Source organism: Typopeltis vanoorti, chromosome 5, assembly GCF_054136105.1.
Source record: "Typopeltis vanoorti isolate ZY-2024b chromosome 5, IOZ_Tvanoo_1.0, whole genome shotgun sequence".
NCBI lineage: Eukaryota > Metazoa > Arthropoda > Arachnida > Uropygi > Thelyphonidae > Typopeltis > Typopeltis vanoorti.
The window spans coordinates 94,967,260-94,992,500 of record NC_143553.1 but is presented as its reverse complement, the minus strand read 5'-3'; the positions used below and the strand labels follow the sequence as shown (position 1 = coordinate 94,992,500).

At 33.4% G+C, this 25,241-nt stretch overlaps 1 protein-coding gene across 5 annotated transcripts in view; it reads right to left on the bottom strand.

Annotated features, from left to right (window-relative positions):
• LOC150106665 (uncharacterized) overlaps nt 1-25,241 on the bottom strand; it is a 272,404-nt gene that overhangs the window by 207,840 nt on the left and 39,323 nt on the right. Inside the window, exon 1 of one of the 5 annotated variants that reach the window (XM_090393268.1) lies at nt 5,235-5,369. The exons of the other annotated variants lie outside the window; for them this stretch is intronic. The gene's annotated coding sequence lies outside the window, so the exon portion shown is untranslated. Of the gene's footprint in view, nt 1-5,234; nt 5,370-25,241 lie in introns of those variants that run through there. 5 annotated transcript variants of the gene reach the window in all.

The following is a 25,241-nucleotide window of genomic DNA, read 5'->3' as shown; positions in this document are numbered from 1 at the left end:
AATATGATACTAATTAAAGATAATAAAAATAATATAATACTTAAAGATAATGATAAATACTATAATACTACTATTAATTATTTAATGAAACTCTTATTATATAAAATAGCTATTAAGAAAAACGAAAAGATTATTACAATTATTATTTATAAATCACTAGAAATGAAAAATACTGATAATAAAATTTTATTAAAACTTTTATTTGACGTCAAAATAAATTTCATTTTGACGTTTATTCAGAAAGCGGTTCTTAGATATATTTCTTGGGATAAATTTAATGACTGAAAAATATATTAAAACCTCTTTTCCAAAACAAACGTGTGGAATGACTGAATCATGAATTCAGTCTTTCTACGCTATGGAGTCGATGTGTTTTCCTAAAGTTGCTTTCATTATTTATATTTGATATACGCTAAAACAGAAAATTGAAATTTTAAGTTATTTTATAACAGTTGCATGTAATCTATTCGCTCCAGTTTCAATAACGCTTGTGCAATATTTTCTAAAATGTGGAGTAGGGATACCAATTGCATGCCCCTTAAGAGGATTACTTCGTCCATGGAGGTGTGAGGTAGTGTTTCCGTTTTTTTTTATAATTTTTTTAAATTCTAAATTGCGTCTTCTGGTGTAACATTATACCTTATATTTCTAATTATTTTAAAATATTTCATGCCATAATTAGTGGATCGAAAATTGTTAAAGAAATTTGTCATTTATAAAACAATTTCTTTTAAAAAATGCAGTTTACACAGCCGAATGCTGGGATTGGAAATGCAAATATTATTTCAAATCTAAATGTTGATAACTACCTAACCTATAATTGTTCACCTACTCAAAGCATTTTGTGCGCGTTTGAGCCCATTTCATTATAATAAGTAGTTGTGAAGATAGTGGAGTACAACAAAACACTTCGCTTGTTTTTTGGTATGCAAAGTTTGACTCAGTGATTCGTATACTACGATAACTTAGGCAAATCTATTTACAGTAATTATCCACTCTAAATAAAGAAATAATAATAACAAAACCCCCTTAAACTGTCATTCATAATATTTCTTAAAAATACCTTAACTTTTTAAATAAATATTTGCAATCAAGTACGCTCAATCTCATGTGGAAATCCTATGTTTGAACATCTCCTGTTAATTCAGACTGCAAAATACAGTATTCTATAATTTATTTCTGCTAAATGAACTGCTTAGTGTCGGTATAGATGTAGAAATAATTTGCCACAACTTTACAATATGTATGCGCATTATTTATTTATTTATATTGCGAGATGAAGTAACATAATCACTTGAGTACATAGTTATCTAAAAAGCCGTCCAAACGAGGAAGTACTATATCTCTCACTTCCTGCAATTATATCACACGCCCTTACTCCCTGCAGTTCTGCTCGTATTATGATATGTTTATCCATGGCGAGCCAATTAAAAAATAATAATAATAACGTGGATTTTAAGAAAAATAATCGAAGTGCAATTTTTCACTTTTCAATTTGTGTTTATGAAACCCATTTATATAATTTATACTAACTAAAATAACTGCGTTTTTGCACAAGTTTTAAATTCGAAATCATTTTTTACTTCTCGAAATTTGGAAAGGGACGCCATCTATTTTCTCAAAACTCTGTAGTTACAGCCAAACTGTAATTTATTTTCGCGATCCAAGTACCTTTTATGCTGTTCTTTCTCAGTAACTCGAATTTTCAATAATTCAAAGAAGATAATTTAATCATTTCTTAGTTTTAAAATATATTTTCTTTAAATTAAAGTTTTTGGGGAAAAAAAAGCTATGTGAATTTTTTTTAAATTATCAGAAATTTGGACTTGACATATTGTTGTCAATACAAAACAAAAAATCAATAATTTGATAATAATAATAATTCATTTGTTTTGCAGAAATTTTGTTCGCCTTTATGAAATTTGAATATACATTCAAATTACAAATTACATTTGAATTGCTATTCAAATTACATGAAGGCAAACAAAAGTCAGGCATACCTACATGGTATGATTACGCCGATAGCTGAAAAAAAAAAAAATTAAATCATTTAAAAAATGCCCATATTTGAAATTATTATTTATTCAAATTGAAAATAGGCTTCATTTTGACTGTAGATATTAAGTAGAATATCTACGGGAACACAAATCCCACTATAGTGAAGTTTGTGATATTAGTCAGCAGGTTCCAGTTATTATCTGAATTGCTCATTCTCTTAATTAATTCAGTGTAGAATACATAATGATATTAAATAATATTAACCACTTCAGGATAAACATCTCAATTCATGTCGTGACTTAAATACCGAATGTATCATTCGTTGTATAAATAATTGATGCTTATGATCAGAAATCATTGTCTCAATACGCAACTGTAACGCGCTTTGAATAATAAATTCTACTGGTGTTAAGAATCGCTTATTTTTCTTCTTTTAGCGAAAATTTCTCACGCCATTTTTGATAATGAATGTAAGGTTTGTTTTGCGTTTGTGAAAGGGGTCAAAATCGGACACTTGGTAATAATTCATAACATCGTTTCTTTGAGAAAATCATCACAAGTTAGTTTTTTAACGGAACTTTCTTCATAATATATTTGCATTTTTTAAAAAATTCTGAACGGCTATAACATTAATATAATAATAATCGGGCAGCATTTAAGGCGTAAACCCTACCTAGGTTAGCATTCGTAACCATAATTATAGGATCAGGTGGTGATTAGGCTTTCACCTAAATTAATATATATTTTTACGTGAAAAACTGCATGTGCTTTCCTGGCTGGTTTTGCGGACGGAAAACAGGATTCAAACTTAGCACTTTCTAGCCAAATATCCTTCGAAGTAACAGATTGAACTACAGAGGCTCTAAAATATAATGTCCAGTCTGTTATATAATAGTAACTGAGACTTCACTAACAAAAAAAGAAGCTATACGTCTACCGACTGAAAATAAGTTGTCGTTCTAGAAAATATAGGAAAACCAATGCCTTTTAATGGAATTAGAAATAAGACTTTTAAACAGTGTAATTTTACGTGTCATATATAGCTGTTAAGAATGTTTTCTCTAGAAACTACACTATAAAAAAACAAGATAAGAACGTTGATTATGTGCTGCAGAAGAAGATACCCTCTATGTAGGGAACAAATAACCAATTCTTGTCGAGACAGTCAAGAACAAAGGCCTTCTGGTATGTTTTTAGACGCATCGAGACAAAGTAGGGAGTGTCTGAAACTGATTACAGACAGAAGGATGGTGGGAGGAATAACACGAGAAAAAGTTTTAAAAAAATGAGTATTAGGTTATTTAAAGACCTCAAATGAAAGACGGGAAAGAAAGCAAGCAAAAAAAAAAAAAAAAAAGAAGAGAGATGAGCTGAAGGTCATGGGGCTACATAGTATAATTGTTATCAGACAGAAGACTAAAAGAAATTATAATAGCATCTAATAAACTGAATATTAATTAGCTATCAGATTTATGTTTATCGGCATTATAACTCTAAGGACGGCATTATGCACGTCCTTAGCGCAATCCGAACAACACTCAGCCTCCAAGACAAGTCTGTCTCATACGGAAGCGGCAAAGTTTGCCTCCATGACATTCTGAATTTTTTCCTTCCTCAATACAGAAAACTTGGAGAATACACAAGTAATTGATGATCTCGCCTTATCACCTCAGTTGCTTTGTAAACAGCGCATTCCTTACAACCATTCCTTGGAAAACCAAATGTAGTATATTATGAAATATATTACACCTTGTCATAGTCAAGACAATTTGGAGTTGTTCAAAAATGGATGGTGGCCTAGAGAGGCATTAAGCGACCGAGTGCAAAGGCAAAATTTGTGTTATGTGCTGGAATATATATACAGGCAACAATCATAAAAATTCGCCTCTCCCACTTAGCATGGTGTTTATGTTCATTTCACTGGAACTGGAATCTAAGGGGATCTAATAAAAACATTAAAAAATCCTCTGATACAAGACCGAAGAATATTCGATAGAAACATTTTTCATCCCTTGATATTTTTCCTATTACTAACAGGAAAATTATTACAAGAGATGAAACTAAATACCTCACAAAATAAGTACTGATTGAAAATCTGCCTAGCGTCATGATAATTTCTATGGCTATACTATGCTATGGTTGTGCTATGTGAAGTTTTCGGAAGAAAGATCATCATGGCTACGATTCTAGTCAGAAAATAAAGAAACGTTTTATAGGTCTTTTTAAGCTGATCCTAAAGTCGATCGAAATTTAATCTCAGGCAATTTGGTCCCCCGCCCCTTACTGGGAGAAACGAGATTTTAACCCGCAATTTAGCAAACCGACGGTGGAACACAAATCAATTGCCTCTTATCTAGCACGTTAACAGAATGCATACATCCTTGGCGATGATGAGCGATGGAAATTAGCTGTAGGTGACTCAAGTCACTCGATACAACCAAAACTTATACAAAATCTAAGATATAGTTCATATATTCCAGGATCATATGGAATTTAAGAGTGCATATTTTACTGCTCTGATTTCTTAATCAAATAAGCCATTTGACTTTCTATATTATGCATTGATTTCTAGCATAGCAGCTAAAATGCAATGATGAAAGGCAAATATTACAACAGAAAGTAAACAAAAATCTCAAAAAAGTATAACAATCCTTAAGCTATCGATTGTTTACTTATTATGATGATTTGATAACAATATAAGAAGGCTAAGTCAAAGCTAAGTCAAAGCTCTCTCACATGAGAGAAACTGCACAGAATTAAAAAAAAAAAAAAGAAAGAAAGAAAGAAAGAAAAAGAAAACAATATTTTAATCATGAGAAGTCTATCATCAAATTCAAAGGAAATAAATTTATCATTTGACTTTAGCTAAAATTCCTGATTTTAAGAAATAACTCTTGAATCGACTTAAAGTACGAATGATTTAATAGAAGGTTTGAAAATAATATTGAACACTATAGTCTTTTTTCCTTTAATGTTGTTATTTAGAATTGGTTGTACTTGTAGGTCATTTTCAGGTGATGTACCTAGATTAACTAAAACATAAGGTACACGCCTAAAAAAGCAAGTTTCGTGAGATAATTTATTCCAAAATTACATTTTAAGTTTCTCCCAAAAAAATTGAAAATTGATTACAACTCTCACATGACATCGATTATAAGAAAAACGAAACCCAAACTGAATTAATTTATAGATTAATATTCAACAATACACGCTTACAAAAAGAAAAGTAGCCCTACCGGAAGCGATGAAATTTTCCAGCTGCATGAAAATGCCACCTATTCACTTCCTGCTAGTAAATCCCAGATTTATAATCACTACAAACACTGGCCGCGAAATCAAAAAAGCGGCTGAGCCAAGCACGAACTTTTCTATGGAGACTGTGGACTGGTTTCCTCTCATACATCGGGCAGTGTTGCAGCTTCAGAGTTGTATACATCATGAGCACACAAACCTAACTACCCGGTTATGGGTTGAGCAGTCAAGGTATGCTGTTCTTTATCGCGTGACCGCATCTCGTGCATGCATTGTACTACACCTAAGATGCTACCACTGCACTCTGCAAGATGTTAAAGGAGAGATAAACTGCTGCGTAAACAGAAAGATAGGAGAGGCAAGTGTCCCTCTAGCATACATGAAAATGTTTACAAGGAACTTTCTTTTCAAGTTGTTGAATGTGTTGCTGCTATCATTTCGGTTATCCTTCCCATGTTCTGACATAATTAAGTCATAATTAAAATATTAAGTCGAAAACTATGATAATGTGTAATTTGGTTTCTTTGCAAACGTTTATAAATTATATTGCAGTTTTATTTTCCGATTATTTCATAATCTTTTCACGTTATTATTATTTTTATTTATATAATTTCTAATAAAATTAGTCACGTCATATAAACTATTAATCGATAATTATACTGAAAAAACGAAAAATATTTGCTTCAAACTAATCAGATTCCTTCCTATATAATATTACTGACTTAAACATTTGAGGGAATGTCTCATTTAAAGGAAATACTCGAGTTGTGATTCATCCACTAATGTTACACACCAAGGGCGTCGAATACCTGGACGACATGCAGACTTGCAAAATAGGATTGAATAACAAACATTCCATTACGTAAAAGAATCAGTGCTGGTAATATTCCACCCACTTTGTTGGCGTCTTTAAATTATGAGAAATCGCCCAAACGTGTAGGTGGCAGCTTAAACATTTAATATTGTTTGCAAGTGAACGATATCCAACTACGTGATTTTTGTATTTATTTAATTAATATTTTTGATTAATATTTAATTCTTAGCATATAATTATACACATCATCGTTAATAAAGGGTGTTTATTAAATAGGTTCAAATAGCGTAGGCTTTGCTTATCCCTTTGGGGAATAAAAAGGCGCTAGAGGATTTATTATTATTATTTAGTTGCAGTTACCAATTACAGGTAAGAAAATTCCTTAATTCGTTAGTCAACCGCTAATAAATTTCTTATGATAAATTCCTAAAAAAAAACCTAAAATTCCTGCGATAAATTTCCAGTATTCAATCAAAAAAATGTATCAAAAATTTATCAAAAGAAAAAAAAAAACATTTGCGTCCCAGGAAATGCGTCGACTTCTAGAATCAAGTTTTATTTTTGAGCACTAGGGGGCATTAGTTGTAGTTAAGTAGTCATTTTCTAGCGACATCGAGTATTCCCTTATTTTTTATACCTCTACGTTTAAAATAATACACAGTATATGATTTTTCTTAAGTTTATTTTTTTACAATCAAATAATCTAAATATTAGTCATAATAAAGGAAAAATAGCATGTAACGTTAATGTTATAGTCATTCCTTCTGAAAAAGAACTTCCATACATCAGTCGGTAACGTTGATATTCTTGCGTTGGAAAGACGTGGGATTGAATCTCTTCTAGGACGCAAGGACCCTTTAGTAGGACTTTTCTACAGAAGGTGCGGAAGTGGAACTTTCCATCTCTGAAACTCAGGTGTTTTTTCTTACAAACTAAGTCTTATATAATAGCATTAATTGCTTAGGCAATAATTCCAAACGATTCAGCAAATTGAGTGCTAAAATTCGCTAACATAAAAAATAAAAATAGCATCCGTATATATATATATATATATATATATATATATATATATATATATATATATATATATATATATATATATATATATAATTCAGGAGAAGTTGAATAACGTTCAGTAAACATAACTGCACTTTTTCTCGCTTTTAGCTGAGGTCTTACTAATTTTATTTTAACAAAACAAATTTCTTAAATCTGAAATGATAAAAAAAAATCTAACCAACCACGTTTGCACACAGCATGCACGCAAAGCACGTATGCAATCCGTCTAGTGAGTGTTTAAGATGCTCTGATTTCATCCTTTATTGGTCTAGATAGTTGTTATCGGTTTTACTGCGGTCATATAGGCTTGATTCAATAATTACACGCACCGTTTATGTATCTTTCTTAGCATGCTTGCGCAACACGGTCTTAGGTGTGAGCAACGAATGCTTTGTATTATCTCGAAAAATAGAGCACAGACATCGTATTAGATTTTATGAGATAGCCACAATTAACGCCTTGAAGCTAAGGCCATAAGGGTTATGCGTTTTCTACGATTTTGCCTATTTTGCTAGAGAAGAACTACCAGTTTCTAGAAGGAAAAAGGCTTCAAGTATTCTGAAATTAACCCAGTGCTGGTTACAAAGGTTTAACAAATACTCATGTCAGTATCTTTTGAATTCTGTAGAGGATTTGAAGGAATTCTTGATGATTTCTCAGATTCTAGGTCTTCTCTACTGTCGGGGTATTTAGAAGATAGGCTGTGGTCTTATTAAATATGCAAAAGGTTCTTATTAAACATTCAAAGTAAGTAGATATTTGTAATTTTTTATTGAAAGCTATTACGAGCTCCGTATCTCAGTCTGTTTTGACGAACCTCTTTGGTGGGATAGACTGGAGTTCGATTCCTGTCTAGGAAGCAAAGACACTTTATCAGAACTTTTCAAGTGAAGATGAGTTAGCTGGTCTCATATGGATGTAGAAAGGTGTTTTACTACCCGAAATTTGGGTTTTTTAGCCCACAAAACAGGAAAATTGGCCTGAAGAACACACACGCAATTTACAGACCTAGCAGACAATTAAGATAGGATTAACCGCCCTATTATAAGTAGTAATCAGGTTTATCAGAAACCACTAACTTAGCAAGCCATTAAGCCTAACACGGAAGGAAAGAGATTGGAGCTGTTTTGGAATGAAAGTAACAAAGTGACTATGTATATATATATATTTGTGTATATTGAATAAATACAATTTAGTATTATACCTATAATGTTTAGATATCTTATATCATGAGTCGAGTATTAGAATTATGGCGATATATATTTCAGTGTTTTTCCATAGAAGAAAAAAAGAACCTCAGAATTATGTTATACTGTATGTACTTTGGTAACTTGGAGAGGACCTTGGTTGTTTTATCAGTGACTCAGGGAGAAGTAAAGATAAGACTGGGTTTACTTGTAGACATGATATGGTAGTTATTTAAAAGAAAACTGAAAGCAAACAGGTTAAAGTGAACTTTTTATCGGCGGACTGAAAACAACTTGTGGCATATCCTAAACTTTTATCTAGTGAATAAATGTCTGATCTCATTTTCATCAATAAAATATGGGTTAGTTTATAATGTTATTGATAAAAAAAAACGCTATCTTTGGAGTGAAATTTATTGAAATTTCAACAAATTGAAATTTAACCTAACAAAGGGCATTCTATCGCTCATTTTGAAGGTTGCTTTTCTTTCTGCTAAGTGGAAAAAAGCAAACAAACAAAAAAAAAACGAAAAACGTTTTTTCTGAAAACTCCCGTAACCTGTATCAATAAGGAAATATCATGACATGTGATCTAGCAGAAGATTTTGGATCTACTGATCTATTCGAACCAGAGAGATAACCCTTGCCTAGTGGTGAATGTTGGAACTATAATCCTACTGCTATTTTACTTTCTAGTCAGTACAGGACACTATACGAGAAAAATATGTGCAAATTGGACTTTGTGCTTTGGAAATGTGTGCTTTTTTAGGACTGAGTTGGATGATGATGATGATGATGATGAGAATATTGTTTAGTGAAGATCTGTAATTTGCTGAAGTATAACCACCATATATTAATAGCTAATAACGGACGAAAAATATCTACATGTCAAATGCCGAAAATAGAGATATTTCCGAAGGAGATAATAAATGTTTCTACCACTTAGTGCAGGAAATATCCAAAAGATAGGAGGGAAAAAAAAATTTTTTTTCTTATTTCTATGGAATTCCCTGAAACCTTGCATATTATTTCCGCATAGTTTCTCCGTTGCACAATCTGTTATTGCATCGAATCATCCTTCAATAAAAACAACACGTATTACGTTAACTCGATTTTGATTTCAAGTGTACGAGGTGTTATGAACTACTGCAGATATTGTGGAAAGGCTCCATAAGATTCAAGACAAAATGTAAATCCTTTAATTATTTTATTTTACTTTTTTATTATTCAAAAGTTTGGTTTAGTTTCCTTTCCGTACTCAGCAAATTTCTAGATGTTAAGCTTCTCAAACTCCGTTCGCTTTGGATTTGGATTCTGCTATGCTGTTTCTCTCTCTCTCTCTCTTGCTATCTGTTTCGGCTGGTTGCTCAGGCCTGCGATGAGATTTGATCTCCTTTATTGCTGTTAAAGCAAAAATCTCATGCTAAATTATTCCATTTGAGATCCCAAAAGATCCTTCTGAAAATAGCCAGCCTTTTACTTTAAAAAAAGTCACACATTTAGTCAATTCTTAATTCCACACACACACACACACACACACACACACACACACACACACACACACACACACACACACACACACACACACACACACACACACACACACACACACACACACACACACACACACACACACACACACACACACACACATTCACATATATAGTCATACAAATTATGATTGAATTACATTCTTATTTTCTCGAAAGATGCAATATATTGAAACAGAAAAAAATAATAGTAATATCCCAACTAAAATTATAAACAAGTAAAAAAGATAAATGAAGTTCGTGTTGTTAATTTAACAGAATCAATAGCAAGCAAAAAAAGAGGGATTTAATGTCGAAAGAGGTATAATATATTTTTTAAAAGATACTATACCTCTTTCGTTTTAAATATCTTAAATATCTCCTCTTTCAATTTAAATATTTTTTTAAAAGATATTTAACTTTTTATATATAATATAAACTCCATACAAATCGTTAAAGTAGGAATTAAAGCATTTAATATTTGATCATTTTATAACTTGTTATTCTTTACACTTCAACAATGTATTTAACTTGTAAGAAGATGACGTCTCTACAAAATCCTTGTTCATAGCGGAATTTGAACCGGAGCCGAGCCTCTACACGCTACTCTACAATCAGTTACGTTCACACGATTTTCTCTCCAACTACGGTGCTAACTCGAAGCGACTCTAGAGCTTAGCACTGATTGGATGAGAACCGGTCATTTGCGGAAGTGAAAAACGTGTTGTCAAATTAACAAAGCTGTTAAATTCAACAACAAAGTTCCAAAGTTATATATTTTAATGTACAATGAAAAAGAACGAAAAAAGTTATCTTTTGGTAATTTGACAGTTAAAGTTTTTCATACACTCCAAATGTGCACATGCAAATTTACAATCTGTTCTAAGTTAATGACAAATGTAAAAAATAATAATAATAATAATTCTATGACTTCAATATTTCATTCTTTTCTAGTTCCAGTTGTGCTACAGTTTTCTTTTCCGCTGATTCCTAACCGACATTTCCCCCCCTCATTTATGACAATAATAAACAGTGAATAACTTCATCAACTGATTTTATAAATCATTACATGAAACAATTTTTAGTAACTTTTGCAGCTTAATCAGTAAAGCCAAAATCAGTTCATGTCGCTCCTTTCTGTCATTTGAACATACACACAAGATTATTGTTATTATTCTTAAAAATTATAGTAGTCCTGCCGAGGAAAGATTTAGATGCCATTGCACAGCCAAGGCGATGTAGAAAAGAAGGTTGTTGACATTTTTAATCCTTAGAGGTGTAGTTACTTAGAAATATTACTTGTAGTAGTTTACTCTAAAGAATAAGAATTTATATATATATATATATCTTGACTTTCCGCATTCTCTCTCTCTCTCTCTCTCTCTCTCTCTCTCTCTCTCTCACACACACACACACACACACACACACACACAAATTCAGAATTTCTCTTTTATGTCATTCTAAAATGCTGGAGCGAATCTTCAGGTAAATTTTGTACCACTATCATTACATGCGATTAGATGAACTCAGAAATAAGATCTCGTCTATAAAATCTTTCAGAAATAACATGCACCAGATTTCGTCACTGTATATTTTTTGTCAATGTCTTAAAGGTAATTTGTATCTATTAATACGAAAAACCCATTGATAACAAAGCATTTGCCATGTGTACGAAGTAGTTTAGGTATTATTATTATGATTAATTGTTATACAAGGCCTCCATGGAGTCCATGGGGGGGGCACTCCACACACACACACACACACACACACACACACACACACACTGAAAGTATAAATTACGTTAGTTCATAGTCTATAAGTAACAATATCCACAACGAAGGCAAACGCTGCACAGATAATTATGATTCCAGGTGTAACCAAATACAAGCATTATAAGAATTTTGTTTTTAAGATAGCACTCCTATGGTATGATACTAAGACGTTTTTTTTTAAAAAAAAAAAAAAAAAAGGTAATAAGCGCTCTTGTGCGAGGTACTTTATTCTGAGATAGATGCATGCATTTATGACATAAGAATTTTGTGATACATCACTTTTCCAATTAGTCCAAAGATGTTTATGCATTTATATGGAAAAAAAACCCTCATAAAAAGTCTCCACGTCTTAGATGGAATTCGAACTTTTATGGTTGGCGACACATTTTATCTGCTTATTTGAAAATATTTCCAGATTCTTGTAACTCATCCAACTTGGGAATTATAAACGAATGTTTTATTAGACTACTAATCTTATCTCCAAGGAAAATAGTCAAGGATATTAAGATTTAAAGAGCTGTTTAAATAAACAGTCGCTCACTTTTTAGCAACCATAAAGAGAGAGAGAGAGAGATATTTAAAGATACTTCTTTCGTCATTACAACTTGTTTTCGTTAGTTACTGTGTGAGCATTATTAACGGTTTGTCCAGCAGTCTAACAAAAACGAAGTAATGATGTCGTTTCCGGAATTCTTACTGGAATATCTCCATCTAGAAGTCGAGGCCTTGACATCATCCGTCTTCATGAAGCAGTAACCTCACGTCCAACATTCCTAGAGGAATGGAACTGTGTCAGTACTCCGTTACTTGGCCTAAATTCCCTGAAGACAATTCTCTGGCAATAAATTGACTTACTTATCAAGGTATTGCGAACTTGTTTTTCTTCCTTCATCAACATATTTCTTAGACTTGACAAAAGATAAATAATGTGAAGTCCCCATTTTATATTAAACAACACTCTCGCTACTTGCGGGTCTGTTGTTTGTCAAGCGAATAAACAGGTGGACACATTCGGTTTACACATGACACACAGCTATGTTGGTGTCATTTGTGTGTAGGAATAACATTCTCACCTTTCCCACAAATGGAAAAAGAATTAAAATATTTTCACGAACAACGTATTACAGCAAGAGGAAAAATGTGCTTCACAGCAATGAGAATGGGAACTAAGCTAAAGTATTACGAATCCGTAAAACGATTAAACTATATAGAATAAGGATAAAATATTAATTTCATGGAATGTAGTCAAACGAACTGCGCTTAGAAAAGAGACGGTCCTGGAAATGAAAGTGGAGTTTGCTCCACCTTTTCCAAAAAAGCATGGCACTCTACAATATATAGAGAACTTATATATAAACAACCCTTCGCGATCGCGTTTTTTAACCGGCTCAACACACACACACACACACACACACACACACACACACACACACACACACACACACACACACACACACACACACACACACACACACACACACACACACACACACACACAAAATGGAAGATACTACGTATAGTATCATCGTGCTATCACCTCCAGAATTTCGGTTGAAACGAGAATTATTTGTTGTATTACACATTCTGGTAGTCATTTGAATGCTTTTTTCCATCAAAGATAAGCTGAAGCGGCTACGATGATGTCTATTCTTTATTCGACTGTTTATTTTAACAGTTGTAATTATTTAAACTTCTTAAAGAGTTGGAATGATTTATCTAGTCCTCAGCTTTTGTCGTAACCTACTTACTGATCATTGTACATGAGCAGTTTAAACATAACTATATTATACTTAGCGAACAGACGGTAAGGCTTGCGAAAAATTCACATGAGATCACTCAGGAACATCATTCGTTCTTAGTTTTTAGTTTTATCTTATTTACTGTTTTTATTAAATACCATTTATACTTTTCGAATTTCAGTGATTTTTTTCTCACGTCATGTTTTTTTTTCATTTACTTTCACATTAAATGGAGTTATTCATTCCTTATTTGTCTTTGTTGAAGAATACGTATTTAGAAGGTATATTTAGGGGGGAAAGTCACCATTTTCTTTTCTCTTGTAATGGATTGAATTATATATATATATATATATATATATATATATATATATATATATATATATATATATATATATATATATATATATATATATATATATATATATGTGTGTGTGTGTGTGTGTGTGTGTGTGTGTGTGTGTGTGTGTGTGTGTGTGTGTACTAATGTAGAATCTAGTACAGTATATCATTCTTCCAGAAATTTACTATTTAAAAATTACGAAAAGGTGGCATGGTCCATTATGCCATATAAAAGAGCCTACTGGATAATTTTACAATATTTTTAATTTTACCAGTATTCCAAACATACCAGCCCAGTTGAGTGACATAACTGACTACTAACATGTAACAGGATTAATAATAATAAAAGGTAATGGATGTCAGTTCAATGTGGAAAAGTTAAAGTTATGCATTTTGGAACTAAAAGATTACCAGCTGTGTACCACATTGATGGAACGGTACTCCAAGAGATTGATGAAGTTAGGGACTTGGGGTGTTTGTGGATACGGAGTTGAAATTCAGAGGGCATATTGCTGAGGTGTCTAAGATATCGCATAGGATTACTTGGTTATTGAAGAACACACTAACATCCAGAGATAAAGAGGTTATTATTCCCCTTTATAAGGCGTTGATACTTTCACATTTGGAATTACTGTGCTCAGGTCTGGTCACCTGGATTCCTTGGAGATGAGGAAATGGTGGAGAGGGTTCAGAGGAGAGTGACTAAGTTGGTGAGTGGTGTAAAAATGCTTCCTATTGATAGATTGAGAGCTTGTGAATTACAGTTTGGTTGATAGGCGGAGAAGAGGGATATGATAGAAACATTTAAATTACTAAAATGTTTTTATAAGATTGATGCAGGGGAAATATTTCAGCTGTGTGATAATGATAGAAGAACAAGAGGTCATCCCTGGAAATTAAAGAAGAGTGTGATTAACAAGGGTGTGAGAACCAGATTTTTTGCTTGGAGAGTGGTGGATGAATGGAATGCATTACCTGAATCAGTTGTAAGTGCTTTAAGTAAATGAATTCAAGAAGAGATATGATAGATATTGTTTTGATAGTTTGGGTCTCCCGCGATGAGTCTTCTGACTCCATGGAAATACCCGTATAATAATAATAATAATAATAATATATTTTAATTAAACGCTTGTGTTTTTTTAAACTCAAAACAAGAAAGATAATCAAAATAAATTAATATACCGGTGTTTAATGTCGGCGTGTTCCTTGACAGAAGATTTTTCATTTCAAAAGTTCTATATACAGTAACTTTTTTTAAATTTTAATACGTTAAAAAATCTGTGCGATTTTCCATAAATCTACATTACATGTACCACAGTAATGAAAAATAAAGTTAATTAACTAAATAAAGTTAAATAGAATATTTCGTTTTAAGTTTCTTATGCTATCTTCAATGTATGACTAGAAAACTACGAGAATTTCAAAAGCAATCTGATTATATAAAACTGCACAACTCTACTTAGAAATATTCATATTTCGCTTTATTTAGTAAATGAAATTTAGTTCTTATTATTGTGGCGGGATAATTTACATTTAACTTTTTATTGGTTACACTATTAAACGTTATATGTCATAAACCCAGTGAAGTGTTTTATGGAACAGCTTAAATGACATTTAATGCAATAGTGAGTAACGTTTATACATCTTTTCTTTTCATAGTTGCTTATCACCCTTTTTAGGAGGTTGAGAGATGATGATTAATGCCGTATTTTTATAGCTGGGTGTTTATCCTGGCGTAAGCAGTTAATCTATTTAACTGAAATGTAATCGTATGTCAAAGTTTGCGTGTAATTATCAGAATGATATCTGGGAGCGAGTTGTGTTCGGCTGGGTGGGAATTACGATAGAGACATCTAAGACCGAGAGACCACCATATTATGTTTGCTCATTGCGTGTGTTCTCTGTCGGTGAAGGGTGCTTGTTTTGCGCAAATAAAAACCCGAGTTTCCAGAAGGATGAGTCCATGAGAGAAATTCCTCCTTCATCACGTCACAGCAGCTAACAGAACACGGACCAGAACTTGTCAAAGAAAATTTTCTGTCTCTCAGTACGCTCACTCACTCCACTAATTATTAGCTAGATTAAGAGTTTCGAAACCTATTTGACAAGTGAGTCGGATAGCGTTTTTTTTTTTTTTAATTTTTCGCTGACCGTATGAGAATTAAATTAGGATAAGAATGATTATGATAAATAGGACAAGGCCTGGTGGTCGATTTTTAATCACTAATTGCAATAAAATTACAGAATAATTACGCTCATGATATACTGTCTTCAAAGTACATCGAAAATACAGAACGAGCCAAAAAATGCAGTTATCGATTATTGGAATTATCCCCCCCCCCAAAAAAAAATCCACATACGGGTTCAACAAGTTTCGCGGCTATAGTTCGTAATTCGTGGACAACTATACACACACACAGTTTCAAGGAGATGGAAAGAAAAAAAATATGCATTCCTCAATACACCGGAGAATGGATGTCAGAATCAGTGTGCTGACAAGGTTTAAATAGGATTCAATTTAATTATTACTTTCTCCTGTACAACGAGAAGTAGCTTCGTTAGAGATAAGAAAATACTTTAGAATTATAAACCAGGTCAGAATTGTAAAGTGAGACAATCGCTTAAAAAATAAATAAAACATTCCAGCAGTAGCTGAACGGAGCTCACAATCTACTTTCATTATACATCAGTAGCTAATTTAAAATGTGTCGCAAGGGTGAAATAGCTTTATTGTGGTCCGCCAACTGCCGGCGGGTTCAAGTCGTATTAAAGAGAACAGCGAACGTGGGAAGGTAGCTATAAAGTATCTCGTAAATTCATTTGCTACGGGCTCTCAGCGAGTGTATGCTCGCTGTGGGATATACAGTAGTATAGTAATAGCGAAATGGAATACTGGCGTGGCAAGTTTGTTTCCAAGACTTCGTATGTACGGAGTAATAGCACTGGATTTCAGTTACTGATCTACTGCGATGTTATTTGCATAACTATATGCATACAGCACAACTATACTCTTTTTTTGTTGTTGTTGTTGTTGAAATTGCAGCTAAATTTTATATACAGTTTATGTAGGAGTCATTGATGGTTAAAGCCTGTAGGAGACATTAATATATTTATAGCCTTTAGTTTGAGGTTAATCCAATAACAGTCAAGGCAATCAAACATCACGAATATTGTACTAAAATTACTTAGAATATTGTAAATTGTATCCATAGTATATAATTGTAAAACTCGTCATAATATGAAGGGTATATTTTTTTTTAATTTAGGTCGAAAAGCATGAAGATATTTCCTCATCTATTTTTACTATCGACGCAAAAATACTTGCTTTAAATATTCATGAAAAGTGTCATCCTTCAGATCTTAACGATAGAATATTCAAGTTTATTCTGGAATTCAAGTTAATTATTTAAATATCAATTGTTTTCCCCTTTTTCTTGTTTAGGATTATATAGCTATGGGGAGCGTGTATGGTGTTCTCTTTAAGTGTGTGTCTGAATTATTTGTCTGTTTTGCTGGAGTACAAACTCGATCATCCAGAAAGAAAGTTCTACCACTACCGCTTTTTTTTTTTTTTTTTTTTTTAATATTGTTGTTCCCACCTACGAAAAGTCATCAGTAAACCTATAGCAGATTTGTACCATCGATGGGCTAAGGATTTCTTTTCCACTTATATATATATATTTTGTAATTTTTATTTATTTTTGCATAGTTTGGGAAACCTCGCTCTACAAAACCAAACATGGAACTTTTTCAAACCACTTCAGGCTGCTGATGAAATTCATCTCCACCGGCGGGATTCGAACCCACAAATTGTTGATTGGAGAGCGGTTACGCTACCACTCGGCCAACCAGACAGGCAACTAACCTGTGTAGTCAATTTCGAATGGATTCATTTCGACATTGCTTCTCTCTCTATATGAATGACATGCACATGCTATGGTTTAATCAACAATTCTTAATTAAGTAACAATTGTTTGCAATAATAAGCCAGAATATATAGATTATCATTATAATTGCCAGTTAAAAGATACCTAAAACGTTCACAAATGGCGACAGTGATAATAACATTGATTTATATTAAAAGACAGAAAGTATATTTTCGTCAGATGAAAAACAGGATGCTCAACTAAATGTCAAGCTCAAAATCATCCAGTAATTCTAGAAACCCGGAAGAAGGGATGTATAACGACCTGTCAGAAAGACATACCAGTGTAAATATTTTACAAGACAGCTGAAGTCAAATAATTCTCTCTGGAAAGTAAGGAAACGACAGAAATTAGACCACGAGGAACAAAAACAGTTACTTCAGTCAGCAAGATGTCAACGTTACTGTGACAGCAACAGAAATGGCTGCGTGGAATGAGGTGGTAATGGCTACAGATTGCGTTTCCTCAGTCACTCTACACTAGGACTATTAATTGTCTGTTCCCAAAGCATGCACTACAAAATTTACTCAGAAAAACCGGCCTTGGCTCGGGACAACGGATGTGAACTCTGTGTGAACTCTGCAGAATATCGCCTCACAGCAGTTAACAAAATAATCACTTTTTATCTGGTTTGTATTCAAGGAGATTTTAAAACAATTTTAAAAAATAAAAACACTCACTTATGGAGGTAGGTACTGTTTATTTGTATACATTATTATCCTAATACAAAAACCGTACCTTATTCCAATAAAGATTAGCTATAACTGATATTTTAATCAGGACAAGATTAGGAGGTGAGTTCAAAGTATATCGTGTCTAAATTCCTTGATCTGATCTTCAGCTGCCCCCATGTAATCACGTTCGCTGACAGTAATCCTAAATATTGCTTATGACTGCTTTTTTTTTTTTTTTAAGCTTATGTTACAACGATAAGAGAAAGCGCGTGTCATAAAGAAAGCCTCTAAGTGACTACTTCTTTTTAACTAATACAGCAAATCTTGGACTTAACAGACCGTGATGTAACAGAATGTTGCATCAAGCGAATGACTAAAGGAAGCCGTCACCATATTGGTTGTTAGTAGTTACTAGACAAATATTTGTATACTCTGATGAATTCTCTTCCTAAAATATTTTTGGAAGTGACATTTATTATAATTTTAGGTCATTTGCATAGGTTGATTTCTTTAAGCTTTCCAGGAAAACAGTGGATTCGATTAAATTGACAACAAGATCTAATCACAATCTATTACAATAAAGTAAATTGACGAAAAATATCGAAATTTCTTTTCCTCACGGTTTTCTTAGTATTGAACGGCTACTGTTTTTAGCTATTCATCGCCCTCTAGAATGCAGTGAAAAATAAGCTCAGATATATATTTTACGGGAATCCTACACAAGAAAGATTAAAATCTGTAACACTTTAGTATTGTGGATAGCTTGAGGGTTATAAGCTGGGAACCATAATCTAGAGAGAGAGAGAGAGAGAGAGACTAAATATGACACTTTTTTCAAGTTATTTCGGATTCCTAAAATCATGTATTACCTAAAATTGGTGATAAATGAAATTTAAAAATAAAGGGACACTTTTGCTTGCTGAAACCATATCCATAATACTGAATATAGTTAAATATTTTTCTTTCATTTTTTTTTTTGAAAATTTTCAAGATAAAAGCCCCTTTATTTTTATATTTCATTTATCACCAATTTTAGGTAGTACATGATTTTAGGAATCCGAAAAGTATTCTCATAGCCTATTATACTAAGCCTATTATATATTAATTCCGTTTCTAAATAAAAAAAAAAAATTAATTCTGAGGAGGGAATTGGTACCATAGAATGCTACCATTTTTTAATTTTAATTTTTATTGAGCTTTATTTTTTACAATTTTTCAGCACATGTTCGGTTTTCTTGATTCAAATGACCCTCATTGATTATTGTTAGGGAGATAAAGCTACAAGTTTTGCCACCTACACAAATTCTGATAAATTTCAAACTCATTTCACGTGCTCAAATTTAAACCGAAATTTATTGCCCGCTGCAATTCCCATCTATCCTGATGACATCATCGTGCACACGATGGAAAGAGCAGTGCTAGACTTATTACGTTCACCTTTTTTAATCCATTTACATTTGGTCATCAAATACTAGAGACATAGAAAAGTCCTTCTCTGACCTATTAAATTATTACTGGAACTATCCATATATCGTTCCGCACATCCGTATTGTCAATTTAAATTCTTTATTTTATTTTATTTTATTTTATTTTTCTTGTCGGTGACCTTCCACTGGCGACAGTTTTCCGCACTGAATTTTACTTTTCCTTCAATCTAAAGCAGGATGGGTAATCTTTTCTTTGAAAAGCCAAATTAGAAGTTACATAGATTCGTTATGATGGAAAAATGAATTGCAACTGCACGTGAAATGCAAACGGGACTAAAATAGAGACAACCACGCTTAGGAAGTTACGTAACATAAAACTGGGACTTTTGTATTTTCATAAGATACTTATGTTACTCCGATGCTATTTACTTTACAATAATCCTGGATTTAAAAAAAAAATATTAAAATAAACAGATAAATATTAATAGATACAACACATACACTTTCAGGGAGCCAGACCAAAAACTCGTGGGAACCACAATTGTCCACTCCCATCCTTTTTATTTCACCCAAGGTTGTCTGTCTCCTTTCCTCTTTCTTAAGAGGGAAAATAGGAGGAAAAATAGGGATTACACCCACAGGCAAGAAAGGTTGGAATTTAAGATGATTCAAATGCGTAAACGCATACCGGATCTGAAGTTCCAAACTTCCGTTGTGCTCTGGGAACGCGACACTAACAAGAATCCCTTGGAAGCCAAATAACTTTTTTTTATGTAACTTCTGTTCTATGAAAGGACGTAAACTTGTATCATACTAGTACTATACAGTGACCAGGTTAAGGGTTAGATAAACAGCGAACCACACACACACACACACACACACACACAGGCAGAGAGAGAGAGAGAGAGAGAGAGAGAGAGAGAGAGAAAATGGTACTTCAGACCTCCAATAAGCAAAGTGGCGGTGGTTTCAAACTGGATAATGAAATTCATTTGCCACCTAAAGGCCTCCATACGATAGTTGGGTTTAACTAAGACAGCAACAAAATAATGACCAAAACCAAATATTTAAATAAGTATTTAAAGTAATTCATTAAAATAAATACACATTTGTTTTTAAATCGAAAGCTTCAAATGCCCATCAAGTTGCTTTCCTAGCCATTTTAATAAGCTTGCTAATAGTTCGCCTTTACCATCTATATTTCTACATTTTATAGAAACAGTAGTTCCCCCCCCCCCCCCCGAAAACAAGACGTAAAAAGAAGGAGTCTCCCTAACAAGGTGATTCATTTTTTTACTATTTTTGTAAAGGCTTTTGTATAACAAATATATTAATTGCGAGTTATTGAACTCTAATTTTCAAATAATGGAATAAAGCAGAAGTGCCAATCAACGAATGCCTCACTAATGAGAGACCTCAATTAGGATTTGCATACTGGTACTAAAAGTTTTTTTTTTTTTTTTCCTTTTTACATCTCAAACTGGGCAAAAATTCCCTCCCTCCCCCAAGGGTTGTCTCGTAGTGTGCATGTAAAGGAAAGAAGAGGAAGAGAGAGCGGACAAGGACCAGGGCAGTGATTACAACTCCGGGGACGAAACGTGAGAATTCAAGCTGATTGAGAAATATTCGTCAACTTGAAAAACTTTTATCGCATGAAGGTCGCCAACTTCCGTTGTGTCCTGGGAACATAACACTAACAATTCTTCCCAGGGAATAACTTGTATTTACTGCTCTTTCCTCGTGATTTAAATTCCATAAACGTTTTGTATAACATGAAGTGAACAATATTTCTCCATATAGTAACCTATAGGCTTTCATTCACAACACGAACATACAATGGCATGCGCGTAAACTGTTTACTATCCTTGAAGGCTATCAAACTCATATCAAGAGACGATTGCACTACGCACATTCGAAGGACGACTACCTTTCTTCTCAAGTATACGTAACCAACAGTGAATCAGCAAATATAAAAAATTAAGTGGTTTACGGTGTGGCTCGCGTTCTTTTTATTTTTCTCTGTATTAACAGTCATATTTGGTGACTTCTATGCGGGATACTTTTATTTTATTTTTATTATATAACAGAGGAATTCGAACAGAATATCGATGACATGTGCGTAGGTATATAATTCTTACTCATGCCTTTATTAAACTGTGAAGTCATTCCGGACATCCGTCTAGCTGTTAAGAAAAATACCTAAAAGAAACAATAAATTAAATATAACGTAAAAGGTTATTTGATAGCCTATGGTTTATTCATAACGTTTATTTTATCCTAAAAAGTGTATATTATTATTATTATTATTGACACTAAGCACTTAGTGACTGAGTTTAAGGAGAGGTGTGATAAATGTTGGGTGAATAATAATGTGGACCTGCTGTAATAATAATGATAATCGTATGATGATACACGGCCGTGAGTCCCCTTTAAGGGGAGGTACGGCACCATCTCAGTCCCCCCCAAATTTTATCCGGGCTCCGGAACCGGCATAGCTGACGAATCAGACCTATGGCTAGGTCAGTATTCCTGACTGTGATCCGTGTGTGTTCACTGGACCGGTTTGCCTGCTTGCGGGATGAAAAACCCCAGATAAACTGGTGAAAAAACCCTGCTGTCCACGCCCAAGATCGACTAACTTGGCTATGGCTGAGGAAGATCCTTAAGCTCCTCGCGTCGTCGACGGGAATCGAACCTAGGACACTCCTTCCGTAGGCATATGGTTGCAAAGCGCATAGCCACTAGGCTAACTGCGCGGACTGTGGACCTGCTGTGATGAGTGGAGATGCCCGATTAATAATAATACTACAATCACTATGAAAAAGCCATCCGGAGGTTCTATATTTCAATTGTTTTACGTTTTATTTTTACCTTATTTTTTACTACAAAACGAGGAATAAAGTGTCTACCCAACAGGCATAATGACGTATTCTAATAACAATTAATGACTAAAGAGCAATCAGGATCTCCAGTTCTGTAACATAATTATCATCTTCCTAGGTATTCGAACACCCCCCCTTCTCTCTCTCTCTCTCTCTCACACACACACACACACACACACACACACACTACAGTTCATACATAGAACTCCGCCTCTTCCCTCTTTCATCGTCTGCATGTGGAATACTGATGAAGGGATATACATTTGATATAAATCTCAATGCAGCAACAAAACCATTTACTAATAACTAACAAATGTCATCCTTCGGTAAGTAAGTAAGCTACGAGAGTGTACCTGCTAATGCATTTGCCTCATGTCAGCACTAAGTATAGACGTATTATATATAATGTAGATGCATATAACTATGTATTGGCACAAATATGATTGCAGTAATATTCTGTGATTAATAAATGATTATCGATTGATTGAAAAATATTATTATTATTATTATTATGAGCGTTTCCTAGCATAGCAGTGGTAAATCCCTTTATTTTATTTTATTTTATTTTTATTTTTATCCTACCCACAAACGGTTTCGCACCTACAGCACATTATCACGCTGGGTGCAGTTACGAGTTTAACCAAAAATTCTGCTTTAGAGACCAAACAGAACTTTTTCAAGCCAATTCAGGTATCCATTAAGCAAGTGGCTGGATGAATTCATTCAAATGTGGATGATAGTTAGAGATGAAATTCGTTTACACCTAATGCTTTTCACAAATATCAATATTATGGTTATTGGAATTTCATCCACGATAATCCTAGCCATCTAGCCCGACTGAAACGATCTAAATTCAAATATCATCATACCAGTCTCGTATGGAGATAGTATTCTTTTCTCTCAGAAACTACTTTATTTCTCTTCTTCTCCAGCAAAGCAAATATGGGAGAATCCACATGGGCAGAGTATGGAACTGTCCTGTCATAATATACATTGGATTTATAAGAAGTAAGAGTTATTTTGCTGTGACAGGAAAATGGGATAGGATTATTATTGTTGGCCTTCAGCCAGGAGGCATAAATCCATCTAGGGTAACAACGGCAAGAACTCACAAATTATTCAATTCCTACATTCTGCCCACTTATTAACTTAAGTGTGGCACCACCAAGATGTATTCTAGGTCGGCTTAATATTATTCAAATTAGTATATGCTAATTAATATTATTAAAAAAAATTGGTATCACGTTTATGAAGGTTTTCTATGTTGCATAACCAATTTTAGAATCGGAACTTGCTAATTAGTCTGTGAATAATGAGTAAAAATGTGAATATCATAAAAGAAACATTCTATTCATTCCACTGTGGCGATTTTTTTTTTTTTTTTTTTGCATACAAAAAAATTCTGTGCGACGCATACTTTCGATCAAACACGGTTCATCTACTTGTCATCTCTTCTCGTATCAAACAAGAAGTTGACGTTCTTTTCGCTTTTGTCCACATTGGCAACTGCTCACTTCCTGTTCCTCGAGGGGGAACACTACATTTTATTGCTAGAACGCACACTTGCCCGCCAGCGTCAACAGCAAAACATCGGCTGGTATACAAGATGTATCGTTATAAAAATATTCGAGTCAAGACGTAGTCGGTTATGCTGAGAGAAAAACAGGCAAATGTAAAGATGATCCGTAGTCAAATCCTTCTCTCTCTTGAAGACAAGTGAACCGTGGTGAAGCTAGCAACCCTTGTCACCTGATCAGATTGAAGTTGACAGCGAAGAAGCCAAAGACCTTTTCCACAGCAGTTTGTTAACTGTTGCACTTCGTTAGTGGTGACAGTTCGAACTGTATACCAACGGTTCATCTTTTTATATGGCTCGTACAATGCTCTATATTTATCATATATTTTTATATGGTTAAATATCCCCCCCCCCTTTTTTCTTCCCAGAATGTTCAAAACATTAAAACTTAATACCTTAACGATGTACATTTAAAAAAAAAAAAAAAGTTATGAACCATTAGTACGTTAATACCATAGTTGTGCCAAACTGGAAACTTCCGGAAACCAAACATAATTTTAATGTCACTTCAGGCATCCATTTACCAATTCACTCTTGGTGTTACACCAGATGATGAAAATCATATCCTCCAAAAACTATCACATTTACTTATATTACATTAAAAAGCGATTTATCTGTGTTATAATAAAAATGCTCTGTTTTTCTTTTCCTTTTTCGAAATAATATGCAGTTTTGCAAGCAAAAAGAAACTACCCCCCCCCCCATGTATTCATTGATAGGATAATTGATGAAAGATGCCTGCCAGAGTATCTGCAAGGAAGGGAGATGACACAGAAGTTAGTCTGGTATAAAATGTCTTATGTACAGAGTTCAGAAATCCAATTCATTCTACTACCTAGGATAATAAATTCTCTTACATGTCCCTGAAATTATTGAATGGATCAATGACGGCAGAAACTTTTATAACACATCATAGACACGATTATGGATTGATCTTATGTAAATTGATTATCTTATGTAAATTGATAAGTTTGTATTCGGCTTGTAACAGCCTTCATCAGGTGACATTATAAAAGAAAGAAAAAAAGAAAAAACACCAAACACTGAAGGTTAAAAGACTATGAACA